The sequence below is a fragment of the Rissa tridactyla genome, chromosome 8 (genome assembly GCF_028500815.1).
Source record: "Rissa tridactyla isolate bRisTri1 chromosome 8, bRisTri1.patW.cur.20221130, whole genome shotgun sequence".
Classification (NCBI taxonomy): Eukaryota; Metazoa; Chordata; class Aves; order Charadriiformes; family Laridae; genus Rissa; species Rissa tridactyla.
In genome coordinates, this window is record NC_071473.1 from 30,247,455 (window position 1) to 30,267,245 (window position 19,791).

Sequence of the window (19,791 nt, forward strand, 5' to 3'; positions counted from 1 at the left end):
TGTATGGAATAAAGGGGGTTGGCTGCATAAGTTGTGGAGGTAGGAAAAGAGCAGCAGGTTCCGAGCACAGCCCCTGAGGCAGCCCAGAGAGACCCGGTCACTTCCACCATCTTGGCTGCAAAGGTCCATCACTCATAACCCCCTTTGCTTGAATTATGCCGTAAACTTCAGTGAACCGGTGTTCTATCACGAGTTTGAATTTCACTGTGCACAGGTATTATATCACATGAACGAAAACAATGAATAATAAATAAGAGAGTATTTTCATAAAACAACCATGAAGCAAAACTCTCAAGCTTTCTGTGTTTCTGTCCCCATGTAATTCCGTATAGCAGCACTGGGGACTGGCAGGAACACTTCTCATCGGAGCACAAGGCAACATTTTGTATAAATTTGGCAATGATGTAGTGCGTTGTGATATTCTATAGCGTGAATGAAAAATGATTTGAAGTTGTGTGCATAGCTGTGTTCTTAAGGGAAAAAAAACCTATTGAAGTTACAGGTACCCATAATCCTAAGAAAGAAGATGTGTTGAGATTTGCATGTAACACAACCTACGCTATTTAGCACAGCCACAAACAAGTTGGGTTTGGATTGTACACTTCTGGGTTCACAGTATTTTTCTGTCACTCCATTCCCTTTTTCCATCTGAAGGAAAAAAACACGTATAGATAGATTAATTTAACCAGTCTTCAGTTTCTCATTTCACTCATCTACTGAGAGGCTTACAAACATTCCTGTGTCCCCCAGTGGGTTGCATGACTGACATCTCCAACATAGAAGATACAAAAGGGTACCAAAAGCACAGATACCACTCTGAATTCCCATTTTATTTCTCTTTAAAGTGGCATTGAGACCTGCTTGCTTTTGTTCCATCCCTTCCCCTTAACCGTCCTTCCCTATCCTGTCACTAAGTGTTGCTGTTGTACTTTTGTTTTGTCTAAGAGAGTATAATCTGAGGGCTCTACTAAAGCTTGCAATATCCCCCAGGCTGTCCTAAGCACCCTTACCTCCTCACACACCCCTTCTTTCTCTTCCTTCCAGTGATATCCAACTCTCAGGTTGCTTTTCCTCCCCTCTTGCCCTGATTTAAAAACTCCTGTGCTTTGTTAGGCAACCCAGAAGGTGTTTCCTTGTTTAATTATCATCCTTTATTGTCCCACTTTCATATCAATTGCCTTCACCTGGCTTGTTTGCCCAGTTTGGGTTGTGATTCTGCTGGTTTCATTTGCATGGACTCTTTTACTCCCCAGGGAGTCAGTGGACCCATGTAGACAGGCTCCAACTGGTCTGGAAAAAGAGTGTCAGAATCTATTTAAATATATCAATCTTAAACAACATTTTTCTTTTTTCAATAAGTAAGCTCCTAAATCACAATGCAGGACTCTCCAAAGCAAGACTGAGAAAAGTCTTGGAAACTCTGAAATTTCTGCTACTTTATATGCAAATAACATTACATTTTTTAAAACCTTATGTAAGTTTAGTTACCCGTGTATCTGTTGGACGCTATGTATAACTTTCATTAGAAAAAAACCAAAATAGTTATTCTTACCAAACAGTGTGTCCAGACAGCTGGAGGCAGGAAGAACGTAATCTTTAACAGGGATGGCTGTAAAAGCTGCATGTGAAATGTCATTTCGTAACATGCTGCAAAGTAACGGCAAAACAAGGTTAGTCTTGCTGCTCTTGTCACCTCCTCTCCTGCCTCTGTTTTTCAGCAGGGCCTAAATTTTAAACTCTTTACTTGCTAGCCTGTGTGAGATACAATCTAGTCAAGCAATGTACGTGTTTGTACAGAAGACAGGAGGATCGCTCTAGGTGGCACTTAGCATCCTGGGCTCCCGGGCTTTGTTCTAGCAGCCCTTAGTACAACGCAGCCAATGTCCCCCGTCCTCCCAGTAACACTGCACATTTCTCTCCAGCCCTTCTCCATCCTTCAGGTAATTTGGAAATGGAAAATGCTCAAAATGAGCCTCAACCTCCTTGTATGTCGGAAGTGTTGACAAAAGCCTATAACGTGGAACGGAAACATTCACTTCTGATGGTAACAAGTAATTTCTCCATTTACAGCCAAATTAATAATAAATAAATCATATGTTTTAACGGGAATTAAGGAAGATTTAGGATTAGAGTTGACAGCAGTAGTATGATTCAAGGTAGCAGATCAATCCCTGATCAGGATCACTGGGCGCTTATCTAGTGTATATGAACTAACAGTCAGCTGGGAAAAAGGTCACATCCTTTCTTCTGAGTATCAGTACATCTCATTGACAGCCAAAGTCCTACATTTCTGCAGCTGTAGGTCAGTAATTCTTCCAGCCTTAACACCTGAATAGTTGTATATGCTTTAGGTATAAAGCCTCAGATTCCTATTGAAACAGGACAAAGATTTTCTTTAATTAATCACATTAACTACATTCAGTATTTTATTATGCCTCTTTCCTCAGTAAAGCACTTGCAGAACATTATAATCATACTTCACTGTTCAGGGTAATATGAAGAAATAATAATCCACATACCCTGCATTGCAGGGGCCTGATCCAAAAGCCACTGAAATCAATGGAAAGATGTCATTAAATTGAGGACAGTTGACAATTTTGTAACAAGCATAAAGTGACATCTTTGAACGCACTGGATAAGATTGCAAAAAAATTACTGCAATCCAACTGAAAAGCTGAGAGTATCTACCTTTTGGACTACACTTTTTAGCTGCAAGGGCAGGAGATAATGGAGCCTAAACACATGCCTATGTCAGGATAAAATGTGGCCCCTCCCAGATGGGAGAAAGGAATAAATATTATCTGGCAGTATCTTATTATAGATGGTGATTGTTGATGTAACTTGAAAAATAGTCAGTAGTCCTACTAAAAGTCTTAGAAGGAACAAACCTGCAAGGAAAATTATTTATACAATTTAATTCTTAAACTTAAAAAGTAAAAAATAAAAATCCCAGACTTTAGCCCAGCTAGGAACTCTTTGAGGCCATTGAATATATGCCTTATCCTAGATCCAAGATAGAAAATTTCTGCGCAGATTCTACGAAGGCTCAAACTTCTCCATCTCCCTTTTAAATCAAAGGGTTCAGGGATACTCAGATTTCAAGAGGTCTCACTGTTTCTGCAGTAGCAAGCCCTAGATTTTTTTATTACCTTGGTCTCTGCCCCCCTAGCACAACAGTATTTTTAATAGATTGGTCTTTCTTTTAAAGGGCTTGTGATTTGTTGCTGCTAGCTAAAGGCAATAGTTACCCTAGCACTGTGTCCTTTCATGTCATGGATATATTGTATTGCTCTAGCACTGCATATTTTTTAAAAAGACTGTTATTTGAAAGGTTAAACTTTTCACTATCCTCATGAAAACACGTGGGAAAGGAGAAGGGCAGAGCTATGGATTTGGTAGTGACTCATTTCACCAGGTTGTAGTAAACTTAACACCATGTCAAAATTAAAGAGCCTCTGAACTTGCAAGGTTCGTCAAGTGACACGTTCCAGCCCTGATCTGAGCCCAAGGAGGCGGGAGCGTGTGAGGCTCCCAGTGCTGCCCGTGGTCCCCAGGCAGGTGGGGCAGCGCTGCCAGCAGGGATAAGACCATCCATTTTGCTTCGGCAGAATGAGTGTAGAAGGAGTAGAGCCCACTAACCCGTTTGTAGGCAGGGTGCCTGCTGCCTGCTGGCATGCAGACGAGCGCTGGCTGCTGGGGACCTTACCACTTCTGGCGTCTTGTTATCCGCTATGTGCCAGTTGTGCCACCAGCACTGCCGCTTGCTTCGGCATAATGAATTCCTAAGTGTGTTTTGGCCTTTTCGTTTATTTGCCTTGTTTTCTGTTTTTCCCTTTTAAATCTCCTTGGCCCTTTTCCCAGTCTGTTGGACTGCTGCAAGAGAAAATGATATGATCAGACTGGTGTCGTATGTGTATTGAATTCCTGGCATATGCATGGGGGAAAGTAGCTGTCTCCTGGAGCCAAAAGATGAGGCAGATAAATGGCCGGTATGGGAGAGCACTGAACACTCAACTAACTAAAGAAAACCTCAACCCAGATGCTGAACTGTGAACATCACGGGACCAGTGCTTAAAAATGGAATCATTTGGACCCTCATTCTGCACTTAAGCTGGGGTGAAGGAAACACAGAAGCCCACAGGTCTGTTACTGGCAGACGACAGGGTAGACTATGTCTCCTCTCCCCTGGCCTGTGACAGTATTATACAGGAGTAAATATTATTTATGAGTAATGGGTGGGATAGTAGGCACATTATCACCAAATTGGAAAGCTTAACATCCATACATATATTTTTTGTTTCTTTATTTTTTAAATCCCCTTCTTAACCATCAGTACAATCATCACAGAGCTACCGTCTTTCTTAGATATATAAAGCGCTGTGAGTCTTACTAAAATGAAATCAAGCAGATGAACAGCAGAGTTCTCATCTTGTCTCCAAACTCCAAATTTTATTTTTTCCTTTAATTCCTCGTCTGTCATTCAGCTGTTCACACCACGGTAGTCAATCATTCCACCATTACACCAGGTTAATTCCCTTTATTTCATAGCGAGCCATCAAGTTTAAAAGCTTATTTTCTCTTGATTCTGAGTCCTTAGAAGAAGACAAGACTGTTCAAGGAAGGAATGACGATAAAAAAGGAAGAGACACAGAGAGAAAAGACAATTTTTAAATTAAGAAGGTGGCAAGGGTGCCTCTCATCTTTTCAGTGGGACTCAGGCTTCTCCTGCAGGCAAGACGAGCACTCAAGTTCAAAATTAACAGGTCTGGAGGTTCTGTTAGCTAATTATTATTCCTGTACAAGCAAAGGTTCAAGAAGTAAAATGCTGCTACTATCAAGCACCCATTCAAGGTTAGCTGGTTGAAGGAGACCTTCCAAATACGAGTACTACGCATGTGAAACACTGAAAAACAGAATTAGGGCTTGATGTATTTATAGGCTTCGTACCACTCTAGAACCACAGAGAGGCTGTAACAGGGATGCAAACATACATCCTTTCCACCTAAATTCAATTCACAATCAGTACAGGATCCCTTTTACGCTGTTAGACTGCTGCGAAAGGTTCCCTTACAAAATTGACTTTGTGATGGTGGGCAGTTGTACAGCAACAGGTGAAAAAGTGTTGCTATTTTCTGAGCATGGGAAAGAAGTGACTGCATTCCTAGAGATATTTCTGCAGTGTTGCCTTATCTCCGTTCCAGACTCTGTGATCTCCAAAAGCACAGGGAGGAGGACCTTCTCTCATGGCTCCCAGCCAGTCTCTAGCAGCTTCAGCATTACAAGACCAGTGCAGGCAAGGGCTCTACCAACACAGGATGCCCTCAGGGCCTGGCAGGCACTTTCTGCCTGTAAAAACCCTACACAAAAAAATAGTCAATTAGGACTACTTTTTCCATCTCTACGAAAGGCTCTGATCTTGAAAGAACATTTGGACAGGCTTTTAACGATTCTATCCTCTACTAGTATTTAACATTTCTTCAATCGGTAGCATCCTGGTAAGGAGTTGTTCACACTGTCATCAGAATTGGCTCCTTCTCGGTTCCCCCTCCTCCTCTACTTTTGTCATGAAGCTCTTCCTTCTCTTTTTTCTTAATTTCTTAATTCAGGATATTCTCTTTGAATGACAGAGTGTGTCCTTTAGCCCTGGCCTGTGGACTACTCCAGGGAAAGAGGCAGACAGCTTTGCAAATGGTTTCAGACTCCAAGAATGCAGCATATTCACTAATTTCTTGCTTGTCTCTTTATTCACGATTGACCAAACTGCTTTCTTTGCAATAAGCACTTATCACTTCTCAGTGGATTAGCTCCCAGACCAGACTCATTGCTAGGTTAGTATAATTAGTCTTTCTCTAGATAGGTCCCCAGAAGGAGAGCTGAGGTTGAACTCACAATTTGCACGCTCTGTAACATAAAGGCCCTACGAAGCAAGCATACCTCAAAACATTGATGGCAGCACTGAAGTTAGGCTATATCTGGAGGAATTTGTCATGCCTTTACCAGGTTCCATCACAGAACTCATGGGACATTTCTATTTCATTTCTACTGCAGGTAGCACTCCTCTTCAACAACTGTAAGAAGTACTATTTAGTGCAAGAAGGTGTAATTTTTACATTCTTCAGGCATATAAATCACCACAGCAGCTAAGACGGACTCGTGTTATTCATGACAGCTCTTCCCTTAATGCCTATATCTTGAAATACTTTGTGAAAGCGTAGTACCATTTTTTGCAAAAATTAATCTTCTTATGACTTAACTTGCCCCCCTGCATGGCAGCGGACTGCAAGAGTGATTGTTTAAATGCGTATTGTTCTAATGGTTACCTAGTGTTTATCGCTGGTTAAAGAATTCCAATTTGGTGGGAGACACTTCAGAAAACAGCAACATGTGTCTCTAACTGATGTTGATACCACCTGATAATCTTTCTGTATTTACTACAATATTCTGCAGCTTGGGTTTAGCCTCACTAAACTCTGAACATTTCATGCATATAAGCAAATTCAGTCATATGTTGTTACTGTGAAGTACATAAGTATTATCCCCACTTCAGAAAACCAGAAAAAAAGACTAAGGTCCGACAGGATCATAAGGTATGACATAACCTTATGAACAGTGGAGTCCCACAAGAACCCATGGAGGGTGTATTTGTACATCAGTAGATCCAGTTATCATATTTAACATGCTCCAAGTAGAGACTGAAATAATTTCAGATCCCAGGTACAAAATATGCACCTAGCATGGGTGCCAACTATGCAGAGGACCCCATTTATTGAAAACTTCAGCTTGTGCCTATTATTCCTATTGCACAAGAGAACCTTTTGATGGAAGAGTATTTTCTCTGGCAATGATGGTCCATGTCAAAATTTCGTAAAAGCAGAACCATGATCATTAAGAGAGGAGCCCTTGAACTTTTCATGACAATACCTTAGAGAATTAGCCCCCAGACCTGACAATTTGTTTGCAACTCTGAGAATAATACTTTGGGCCTCGATACACCAATGTCTATCTTTTAATGAGAAATATATATTACATGAGAAATATCTCTCCTTTTCTTGTGGCAAGTTGCACTGGAAATGCAGAGAGATCGCAGCCATCATTTCTGCATTATTCAGCACCAAAAGAATGTACAAATGTCAAGATGTGTGGGGGTTTTTTTTGACTTAGAAATATATGAAATTAAAACAGTAGGAAGCATCTACTAATATAATTTTCAGAACATGTAGAGAGTTTTATGCTTTAAAATTTCACAGCTGACCCATCATTATGATCTATTTTCTCCAGTTACACTGATACGTTAAGTTGTATAATGTAGTCCGACGTGATTGACAGAGCCTGCAAGCAGTGGATATTTTGAATCTGGCACATCTCTCTGTGTTAAACAGTGTTGCACATAAACACTTTTTAGCATGAAAAGCTTTTTTCCTTAAAGGGAAGGAGGAGGGTATGAATGGCTTTTCATCCATAAGCTCCCAGATCTTGCAACATACAGACAGATAATGTCCTTACATTTAAGAAATCTCTAAGTCCAGTACCTGGCAGAAAGAGCTTTAAAAAAAAAAAAAAAAAAAAAAAGACGACAATTGTATATCATTTGGCAGCAGGAATAATGCTTTTCAAGCACCTATTATTTTCCTGACATTTATTCCTGGTGGGTCATTCCATCATATGATTGACTACTTATTAAAAGTAGCCTAAATATCCAGTAAGAATTTTCCTTCTGGGGCTTTCTTCAGGCTCTACCTACTCACCTTTTTGATTTTTTTCTTAATACTGTGAATAAAACTTTCCTAGCCTTTTTAATTGGCATACCTCAGATATTTATAGTCTCCTACAATCCAGTTTTGTCACCTCTTGGCTGAGCTTATGAACCCGCTCAGTTCCGTCTTTCTCTATTGAACAATTTCTCTGGCCTTTTCATTTCTTGCTTGTTTTGCCCCAGCCTATCAACGTGCAATGCAGCCTGGAAATGAACATAAGACTCATTTTGCCCTGCTTTTCTTGTTGTTGAAAAAGCAGTAACCTTTATTTCCCTAATATAAACAGAAGCTGCTGTGTATCTCCTGATATACATCCTAATGCTACTGCTACATGTCTAGCACACCCTGGCATTACAGATAGTCCTATATAGTTTCCTAAAGAGAGGTGTTTCTTGCATACACGTGCATCCAATGGCAAAGACAACCACTAATGAAAGTAGAGTTTAAAGTGTGGTCTAAGTGATAACCATGCACAAATGCTGGTGAAATCAAAGGTCTTGCACATACTAAACTGACAGCAGAAATTTGCTCGTCTTAAGAATTTGATTATCCATCTCAGGAGCTACTTTACAGCATATGCTTTTTAGCATTGTGTTGTATAAGCTTACATGGTTCTGGTCAAATTACAGTCAAATTGTGAAGTCAAGCAGATGCACAACTTTTTTCCAAACAGAAATTAACTTTCTTTAAATCTACACATCGTACAGTTTTCACTAAGATGGAGAAAGTGCTTAATAAGTAGACAGTAAAGAGAAGACCTGTGCTATGGGATTAATATATTTTACTTCCTCGATACGTTCTAATTTATGGAAAATCTAAGGTCAAATGTCAAGCGATAAACAAAATGACCCAGTTTAATAGTTCAATGTTTTACTCAACAGATGATTTTGAAAACAGCCTTAATAATTTCCCTATTGTGAACCCCATTAAAATCCAGTTTATTGGAAACACAGTAAATTATACAACCAAACATTTAAGAGGCATTACTTCTCTTTTCCCCCCATAACGGAGGAACTCAGGAGTGACATTGGAGAAGCTGGAGGAGTTCGGTCAGAACTAGCACATGGGCAAGGAGTTCTGAACCATATGCATGTATGTATGTATAAACGTGTGTACGCACACACATATGCACTGACACACATATATACACATGTATATGTAAACACATACGCAATAGCTGCTTCAAAGTACTTTATTGTTCTGCTTATAGAAAGCCTTTCTTTGATCACTAATTAAACAGGTCCACAACTTTCATCTTTTCTATTTTGAAGTGCACAGTTTTACGGCTGGATTGTTTTGTGGAAAGAATAAAAGATTTGTCTTTGTTCCTTTCTGCAAGATTTGCAGCATGCCATCCCTAAGCTTGGTAATAAGCAGAGTTTATGTTGGTCTTCATTGCTAATTAATTATTTTAATTGCATGGCTTCTGACAGTGGGAAATGTGTGATGTTTGCATGCCAAACCTGTATATATTTGTTATGAAAGCAATATTGGCCTTATTCAGATAGAAAGTCAAGACGCACGAGTAACATTATTTAGGATTAAAGTGTGCAGGCTGCTGTTATCCTGCCATGGCATCCAATATAAATGGCGTAATGCCATTCATCACTTCGAGGCAATGCAACTCCCTCGAGGTTACATTTTTATATAGCTTAGCTACTCTGTTTTCACACTCACGGATTTTTACATGCCTTTGAGATACCATTTCTCACACATAAACATCCCCAAATAACTACAGCAATGGGATAGCATTCTTCTTCACCCTTGATAAAGGGCTTTACTTGGGAAACTGTTTCTTTGTGTTAGCGCCCCCAGAAAGTATAAGCTGGCCTAATATGTGAAAATATGCCATTTGTTTGAACAAGCATCAGCATTTTGGTACCAGCAGAGCTCTGAGAGACGTAAGAGCTTTTACAGAACTAAGAAAGTTCTCTGTACTCCTGTAGCTATTAGCCGGTAGAGGGAGCATGAAATACTGTCTGTGTGGAGCATCTGCTACACATTAGCAAAATCTAGTTTTAGCTGATATTTCAACACAGTCATTAGAGCCTGATCTGGAAGACGCTATTTCTTGAAGATTTTGTGATGAACGCTGTTTGCTAGTCCAAATTCTTAACATCAGTTTTTAGCTTTTGCACCACCCAGTTTGATTAGCAGAAACTTCCACATGGAGTTCAGGGATATTGGTCCTTGGCCAATCATGCAAAGTCCCCCCAGGACTGTAAGAGCTATGGAAAAAAATAAGCACTATGGTTTTACATACAGAAGAGTAATTTGATGACCTAGATCAGGGCTATTCCTAGTTAAAATCTGCTAGCACCTTGGAGGCTTGGCTTTCACGCAAGAAGGACAACATAAGTTTCCATCCCAAAGTATTCAGTTTTACTGATTATGCCAGTGGTTCTGCTGATGGAGCTATTGGGGTAAAGGAGGCAGGGGAATTCCTGTTCTTCTAAAGGCTGAGCACCCACAATTAGTTTTGCACCCTCGCTTGACAAAAAAAAATATGTTTCACACAAGCATTGTGTAAAATATTCTTGTTTTCCTCTTGATGCTTAAAATACCAGCAAAGGACTATTTCAGACCCTTACATAAGGTTCCCATAATGCCAGTGGCATAAATGACATCAGTTTTTAAAGCATAAAAGGCACCTCATCTAGGATCAGAAATGTCAGTAGTAATTACAAACTTTGTTTTCAAGTATAATCAATTCTTTATTTATGGTGTGAAATGTTTTTTACCCTTTTGAACTTTCACTATTTTAAGCCAAGCAATATTGTTGGCATGTTCCTTTAAAAATAATTGCTTCTGGACTGAGAAATTGAATGTCAAGTTCCAACTTGATGTAAATTAAATGGGTTACATTAATAGTCTGGCCCGTGGTAGACGTGAGTGTTTCGATTCTGGGTTTGACTTCAGGACATGACCTCTTGATCACACAGGTCAGCACAGATGGGAAATATTGAAGAGGTACCCCAGGTTGACGTGGGGAAGAAAGTGTCTTGTACTGATGTATCACAAACTGTCTGATCCATTAAACAGAAGCAATGTCAGACTCCACAGAGAATAAAGCTTAGTTGTCATAGGTCATTATACTCTTCAAAAAAAAAAAAAAAAAGAGTTGGAAAGAAAATCACAATGATGGAAATCCTCAGGGCTGTCATGTACACATAATCTTCTAAACCTTCCTGAATTAATGCTGCCAAGCCCATATACAGAGGAAACAAAGTAAAGAATCCAAATATCCTTAACTTTTACAGTACAAGTATGTCTCAGATTTACCACCTGTACCTGTTATAAAGGATTATTTAGCAACATACAGCATTTTAAATTTAAAAGCGGGATATCTGTACAGATGAGCCTCACAATTATGGGCTCAGGTCTTAAGAAGAACTGCATGTGTGAGAGCAATCATGTTCACAAGATCAGACAATATACATAGTTCTTCAAGGGGAAGGAACAGGTGAACTGGGGAGAAGTTTAAATGGTTTTTTTACCTTTGAAATCCTATCTCCTGCCTTTAAAATTTGCTTTCAACTTCTGAGCAACCCCAGCTCTCTCAGCCTCGCCTCATGACAAATTTTCCAATCCCTCAGTCATCTTCATGGCCCTTTCCTGGACCTGCTCCAGTACCTCCACTTCTTTCCTGTATGTGGGGAGCCCAGATCTGGACTTGATGTGGTCCCACCAGTGCTGAGGAGAGGTGAAGAGTCACCTCCCTTGAGCTGCTGGCAGAACTTCATAGGTTCCTGAAGGGTGCCTATTTCTCCAGCCTATTGAGGTCCTTCTGACTGGCAGCACAACTCTCTGGTGTACGAAGAACTCTTCCCAATGTTGTAGACCCATGTGTGTATGTATATATACAATTCCAATTTTAATGTTAATGAAAAAAATAAATAATCACTTTAATGCTTTTGTTGGATTGGACTCAGCAGTTTTACGGTTTGCTGGCAATTAATTATCACTGATAAGTCCAAGGTCTAAGTTCTTCTCAAGGACATAAAGAGTATGTTTGGACACTGAGCAATAAAAATAAGCTGGTAAAGTGAGCTTTAAAATTAATTTTATGTGATGTACTATATAAAAACTCTTATATGAATCGTTCCCTGTAGCATCTAGCTCTTAATTATTCAATGTTTGCTAATAGGAGGAGCAAGTGATAAAGCCTAGTGTTTTTATGTCTGCTCATTTGCACTGTTTGAAATAAACTCTGAGGTGAGGACAGTAAGGCACAACCTGCTTCTCTTTAGGTACCTGGACTGCTTTTTTTCAGGTACAAGGGGAATTTCAAAGAAGTTAAGCTAGCCTTTTACTGATCACCTGAGTGTTGATCCCTTTTAAAAAAATATTTGAATTAACTTAGAAAAGGACTTCTGCTGATCGTGTAGGGAGAACTGGATTAAGGAAAGCATGCTCTTCCCCTGGCTGACAATGAACTTTCAATAAACAGTCTCGCAGAGAAAGGAAAAAAGCCTAGTATAGACAGCTAATTTATGCTGATAATTAACTGCTAGAAATAGATTCAGTGGATCTGATTCAGATTGTTCTCCCACCGCTGTAATTCTTCGAGTCTGGCTGTGTTAACAACATGACACTATTATAGAGAATCATAATGATCAATACAGTTATGGCTGTAGTCACTGTCCTATGGGCACTATTTTTTTCTTAACAAAGAGGGTTCAGAATCTGTTATTAGGCCTGTTTGTGAGGCCAGAACATCACCACCTATAAGTAAATCACTACCTATAGTAACAAATAAAGAAAACTACTTAAATGCTGTACTGTGAACACGTCTGCACAGCTACAGGAGTTAACTCTAGCACATAAGGCATACAAAAACTAGATTCAATCTAGTTAAATCACATACTCATAGTATGACCCAGGAAATCCCCCAATAAGACATCCAGCAGTCCATGGCAAGCACACACAATCTCAGCTGACGTTCATGCTATCCCATAGCCATTGGGATTATTATGTGACCTAGCAAAAGTGAAGCTAGTTTGGCTCTCATGCTTCCCAGCTTCAAGATGCATTAAGCATATGAAACCTTGGATAAACAAAGCCATCGTTTAGTGGGGTTCTTGCACTGCAAAAGAACTAACATTGCAGGGAATGAGAGAAATGAACACCACTGGTGAAGTGAAAAGAGGTATGATCTGATCTCCTGCAATTCCCACTGATACGGAACTGGACTGAAAGATCACAGTCTGAAGTCTAAGGTCTTCTGCATCTACATCAGCTCTATAGCAAGTCACAGCTATTTACACAGGAAGGAAAACATGCATCAGGTGGAGTAATTGCCTTACAAAAAAAATTGTAGAAGTGGATAGTTCAGGGTAAAAGACTTGTTTTTCTGTATTTAAAGTGATAATAAATTCTGTAGAAATATATACTGTAGGAATAGAGAAGTGTAATTATACACAGCAAAAATACAGATCATGCCATTTATACAGCTATGCTATGCACAGCTCAAAATACACACAGCATAAACATGTTATGTATGTTCACACTTTCATATTTTATATTTTTCTATTCTCAGGTCTCCATTCTCAGTTAAGCTCTATAAGCCCTATTAAAACTATGATTTTCTAGCCTACTGGCTTTTTCAGTTTGTTTCAATGTGGACTGACAATGAAGTTATGTAAATACAGTCACTTTTGTATGTTGCAGAGATTCGCATTGGTTTTAATAAAATGAGAAAATCTTGCAAATGACTGAATTTTCCCAAGCACTGTTTCCAGGGCAGAAGCCGTTTCACACTAGACAGCACAGTGGCTGCGCTTGCCTACCTCACTTAAAAGAAATAGGAAGCAGTCAACAAGAGACTGGGTAGAAAATCCCTTTTAGGGGAGAGCGGACACAGCATACATGTCTCAATGGAAGTGTTCATCAACAGCAAGCACTCTTTTAAAGCCTGTAAGTGTTTGTAGGACTGAAAATTAATCTGTTTTCCAATTCCAAAGTGAATCATATGCTCCAAACAGATTTTCAAGTCAATGAAACATGACCTTGTGTGATCTAATTAAACAACTCAAAGGTATTGGTTGTTTTAAGATCCCTCTGAATATACTTCAGTTCAAATGCACACACATCATCTGTATGTACAAGATCATAAATCTACAAAAAATGCAAATCAGATCATTAATGCTTTGAATTTGACAGTCTTACCACAGTTTTCTAAAAGGTAAAACATGAAAAAATCCTGAATTATATATACTCTTTTTTACAACTTAAAGAACACACAAAAAACATACTAGAAGCAGAACATCAAATACCTTTTTTTGGCTTCCAGATATCTGGTCCATAATCACACACAAACTAATCAAATTCTCTGAAAACCACTATTCCAATTTCTCCTCTGGATGATGTCCTGACTTTTGAGCGGAGCACTGCACCGGGTGATAACCTTGGGAGGTCCCTTTCAATCAAAATTTTTCTATGATTCTATCTTAATTCTCACATTTTGTGAATTGACTTCTCTGGTCAAGCACACATGACTATCTTTATTAAATTACAAAAAAATATATGATTTTTTTTTCTAATTTTATTTTTTTAGTCTTTTGTCTTTGGCATTGCTCCTGTGGTCTCCTTGCTCCACTCTCAATTTTAGCTCAGACCTCTGAGTAGACCTTGTCTCTGATCTGGAGTCTTTCTCAGCATCCCTTACATTTCCTGTAGAGATTAATTGTCATACATACACATACTCTGTCCTCTTACTTCCCATAAATGCCTGTGTGTCTAACAAGAACGCTGTCTCAAAGGCCAACATATCTTTGGGGGTACCAATGATTATGTATTGTCATTTCCTTTTTCCTATTAACATTTCTTTACTTTTTCTTCTTTTAATCTCCAAAATCTTACCTGCAATTTTGTCTTCTTTCCTAATGGCATCCTTCATAAATCACCTTTCTCCACTTCAACCTGTCACACCCTGTAATTATGCTCTCCCTCCTCTCATTGACCCTTCCTAGCTCATACCAACAGTGTGGCCACAGCTACAGACACGTTCGTGGAGCCAGAAAACCCACTCAAGAGGGATGCTGCCTGGGAAAACTGGGCTGCCACCGTTTGATTTTCTTTCTTACCTCCATCTGTCAAATGCACCAGCAGCTGCCTCTTTTACCTATATATAAAGCTGAGTCTAAAAGTAGGGAAATGAAAGGAAAATGAGTGCCACGCAGGGACATATTTCTTCACCAAGTTTTTCTTTACTCCAGATTCAGACCCTAATCCTACAATTGGATCCACATGGCTGGCTGTGTTAATCGAAATATGGGATGAAGGTGTAGGCTACAAGCAACAGTTTTGCCATGCTGCCCTTCTAGGACATGGCCCCTTGCCATTCACAGGCTATACATGTCTGACCTCTGGCTGCGCCACTCCCACAACTTTGCCTAAGGAGCACTCACGGTCTGCAGAGCAGGCTCGTGAAAAAGGCTGGCTGGTCTACCCGGAAGCTGAAGCCAATGCTTAACTCGGTCGGCTGTTTCCAATATTTATAAAATAAAATAAACACACGAGATCTCACTAAACAACTAATCACCTACAGCATGTACATGATTTTCTTTTTTTTTTTTTTTTCAAATGAAAACTATTTTAGGTGTCACAAAACATGTGAAACAAGTGGAAAAACATTTCCAAGTACTTTTGCGCTCAGAAAATGTTTAACGATTGAAGAGATTAAGGGATTGGGGGGTTTTACTACTAAAAAAAATAATCCATTTTTACTGAAAATTCAAACTAGTCTATGAAGCTTCAGGCCAGCAACATTTAAAAAGATTGAGTTACAACATGCCATTCTAAATGTAGCACGTTATGAATTCCATACCCCTCAGCTAGAGTGACATATTTAATGATTAAGCCAAGTCACTCAACTCTATTTCTATTTTAATTTTTTTTTTCCTAGCCAGTATTAACTTTATATGTACATTTCAAATGGCAGGAGGAAAAATAGCAGAATAGTGAATTTGTCTGCAATAAAGGAATAACTAGCAAGGTCTTATGACTTTACAAAATTAGAGTTCTGTGTGAAAGGTATCATGTGCAAATTAGCCCAATGTTAGCAAATGCTTATTATCCTGCTATTTTAAAGTATCCAATTTTCCATGTGCTCCAGCTCTGCCCTGTACTCTGTCCTTCATTTTACATGAGCTTTTCCTGCTAAGACAGCAGCAAAAATTGCCATTCTAGATCAGATCACTGGTCACCTTAAGTTCAATATCCAATACGAGCCAGTTCTTTACTGAAGGAAAGCAGGAGAAAAAAAATCCCCTCACTTTCTCTATGCTGATGTACATAGGAGTAAAACCTCCTTCCTGACCTCCATGACAACTGATTTATGCCCAGAAGCATGAGTTTTAATTACGATGACATAAAGATGGTCAATTTATTTCCTTGCGCTTGCTCACTCATGAATGTGCATTTCCTCCTTCCAGCAAAGAGTAATTATCTCTTTGCAATTACCAGTGCAGATGTGGCAAAGTTAGAATTTTCGTGATTGTCTGCTAAGACCTGGAGCCCTGAAGAATATGCGCTCTGCCAGATCTTTCCGCTGGCCTCAGTATTAATGAGTCCCTTGAAAAAAGTTGTTTCTGCCCTAGGTAGGATTTTGCAACAGACATTTCCAAAACTGTAAAATATAGGTGGAGGAAGTGTTATTGCAAACTCTTTGTCTTCATGTCCCATAAAGCATATTCTAAAGGGTGTGCTACAATTTGAGTTTCTCCAAGGTTTACTCCTGCTTGCATTTCATACCTGTATGTGTATAGATACATATATGCGCAGGTATAGTTTGACACCTCTACAGCTCAGTTGCTGGGAATTATTTTATTCAAGGAAGTCGTAGAAACATGGAAAAAGATAGAATTGGGACAGACATATAGATATCATTTGGGCTATCTGTGTGTCTAAGATACAGTCAGCTGACTTGTGTCACACTGCACTTTTGTCTCTAACCTATTTTTAAGGATCCAAAATAGACCTTATGGCCACCAGTGGATATTTTATGCCAAAGCTTTGCAGCCTTATTATCATTAGAAATATTTTCCTGAAGTGTCACTTGGATCTTCCTTGGTGCAGGTCAAACACACGACTTCTTTGCTTGTTTGCTATGGTCTCAGGGAACAGCATGCTCTGGTTTTTGTACTGAAAGATGTTACCGTGTCCCATTTCCTCTGCTTGTCTTTCGACTGCACAGTCCTAATTTTTTAGTCTCTCCTCACAAGTCATATGTTCTAGGCCTGTGGTTATGGTCGTTGCTCTCCTCTGAATTCTTCCCAATTGGTCCAAATCTTCCTTGCAGTGCAGTGAAAGTGGACTCAGTATTCCTGCTAAGGCATGGCCAAGGCGTTGTAAACTGAACTATTGTTCCATCTGATTGCTGGTTGTTCTGGCCTGAGACTATAGAAACTGAATGAGTCCTTCCAGAATCGAATCCAATATATTTCACACCATTTCTCTGATTTCTTATGTTCACCTATAAAGGTAATTTTGCCTTTAACACACTCAAAAGTTTCACTTGACCCTGCTTTACCAGACAAGTTAATAAGGAAACTCTCTATACCATCATCCACATCTTTTATGGAAACACCGACCAAAGCAGCTCCAGGAAAATCCCAAACCATACTCAATATAGCTGCCCAGTTTGACGGGGAACCTCTAACAATTACTTTCTGGGCAGGATTACATAAATTTTATACCCATTTTATGGTTTCATATAGATTTTTCTCCTTGGTTTGTATATGACAATGTTATTAAAGACAGTATCAAACCCTTACTGTAATTAGAGTAACTGCCACCTTCTGTAACCCACTTGTTCTTGATAGGTTTGTTGAAAACACCCACCAGCAGTTCTGACATGGCTTCAGGCAGTTTGCTAAATATCCTGGTATGAAGTTCCTGTGTCTCCGAGTGTCATCAACTCCGTGTTTTCACTGAGCGGTAGCAGTGTGTGCCTGTCCCAACTTGTTGACAGTCTAAATGTTCATAATCTTTCCTCAGAACATTTATCAGGCAAAGCGCCTGACCATTACTGAGAACCTCCAACTTTTTCTTGTTATTTTCAAAATAAAAATGCATATTAAACTTCAAGCTGTTACATGAGACATCTTACGAGCACTACTAATGAAGCACATGCATGCTAATTTATCAAAATGAACTTCATTTTGTTTGAAGCTTCCTACCTTTCAAAGAGTCTGGATGACATTCTTATCACATGGTATTTGAATTTATTGTTGGAAAAATGACTCAATGTCTGTACCAGAGGCTGGAAGCACAAGCGGTTTTCTGAGTACCACCATAAAAGCAATTGTGAGCTGTAGATTAGATGAATCCAAAGTTGTATCCTGCATAAGAGTCTTTTGGTGAACTTAGAAACAAATCTGACAAGAGATCAGGAATATCCTCATTAATGAATAAATGATTTGAGGAAGAAGAAGGAATTGAAACGCTTGCCAAAAATCAACGCTTTCTTGAGGATACGCTGAGAGAGGCTTCAGGATCCATTGTTGAAGTTTTAAAATGTAAAGCTGCCAAAACAAAGATCCCAATCCATGGTTTGCCATGTGCCACTTGGATGTTATAAATACCAACCTGGGGAAAGATTCTCTTGCTTTATAATTTCACTAATTACACAAAGAGATAGTGCTTTAGCAATATTTTATGCAATTCACCATGTAATAAAGTGTAATGAAAAGAAAAAAAAAAGTATGCTGCTTAATTTGTCACAGAAATAAGTAGTTCAATCTCCTGAACTCTATTTTCCTCTCATTAAATTAGGTCTAAATCATCATGTCTTGTTCAAGAGGTGAAGAAAGAAAATGTTTTAGTAAATTATTTTTTCCTGTCTTTAGCACACTCAGAAATCTACAGACATAATAGTACAACAGTACAATGACAGCCAATGGAACAAAAATACTTCATAAAATAAAGACATTAGATACAATTTTAGGTCTTTTCTATCTGCTTATTGAGATGTACAGTTTGTCTGAATGACAGTGACCATGAAAGAGTTGATCTGGGTTAACAAACCTCTTGAAAATGAAAGAAAATACAGTCTTAAAAAACACCACCTTGTAAAATAACAAAAAGTGACAAATGAGGTTTGAACGGGTCCTAAAAATATGCTTTTCTGTGAAACATGATCAAGTTTAGTGTGAGCACACTTGGACAGAACATGCTGAAAAAGAATTTAAGTAGAATACATATCTATTGCGTAAGCAGTTTAATGAGTCTTACTTTAAGCCTTGTTGATCTGGCTTGGACAAAATACACCATCAGACTACATCAGCAGGTACAGAAGTGGAGCAAGCTAATCCTGGAAAGGAAGCCTTTAAATATTAAGCACTGGTTTGAATTTTACAGAAACTTACAGAAACTTGTGGACTGTTTAAGTGCTAAACCATCTTTTACCTTCAGAAAAATATGGTTGCAACTAGGATACAGGTTTACATCATTTTAATGACCATGTTTACAGGTAAATATTTTCTTTTTGTGTAATTATATGTGCACTTAGACTGTATTGAACGTGTAATATCCATCCAGACAGCTTGCTTGTACTTGCTTGATATTTATATCGTGTCAAGGTACTGGAAAGGCAGAAAGCTGTAAACAGATTTCTAACCAAAGGTGTGTATCAAAAGTGTAACTTGGATAATACTTTTATAATTGTTTAATCAAAATGAAAATTAGTGGCATTTGGCAGAATTATGCTTGATTAATTGCTTTGGTCATCCTACTTCTGCAGGAAACCTTTGCTGCTAAATTTGAAACAGATAGTTTAATTAGGAGGTTAACAGTTAGAAAATAGCTACCCTATAGTAATAACGTGTAAGTGAAAAAAGGAGACAGATATGAGTGGTGTTATCAAACTGAGTCAAAGGAGCTGTTTCATCTCTGTTTTGAATAAAACTTTGCAGGAGGAAAAAATAATAATTCTCTATAAAAATACGATTAAAATATTCACATTATCTGAAGTTTTAGGTAGGTGTGTAATATATTTAGAAGAGAAAATGCTGAATGGTTTTACTTTACTTTTCAC

At 38.8% G+C, this 19,791-nt stretch overlaps 1 protein-coding gene across 1 annotated transcript in view; it reads left to right on the forward strand.

Moving 5' to 3' along the window:
• The window catches only part of CRB1 (crumbs cell polarity complex component 1), a 110,077-nt gene that overhangs the window by 46,461 nt on the left and 43,825 nt on the right, over window positions 1–19,791 (forward strand). The gene's annotated exons all lie outside the window — the stretch shown is intronic.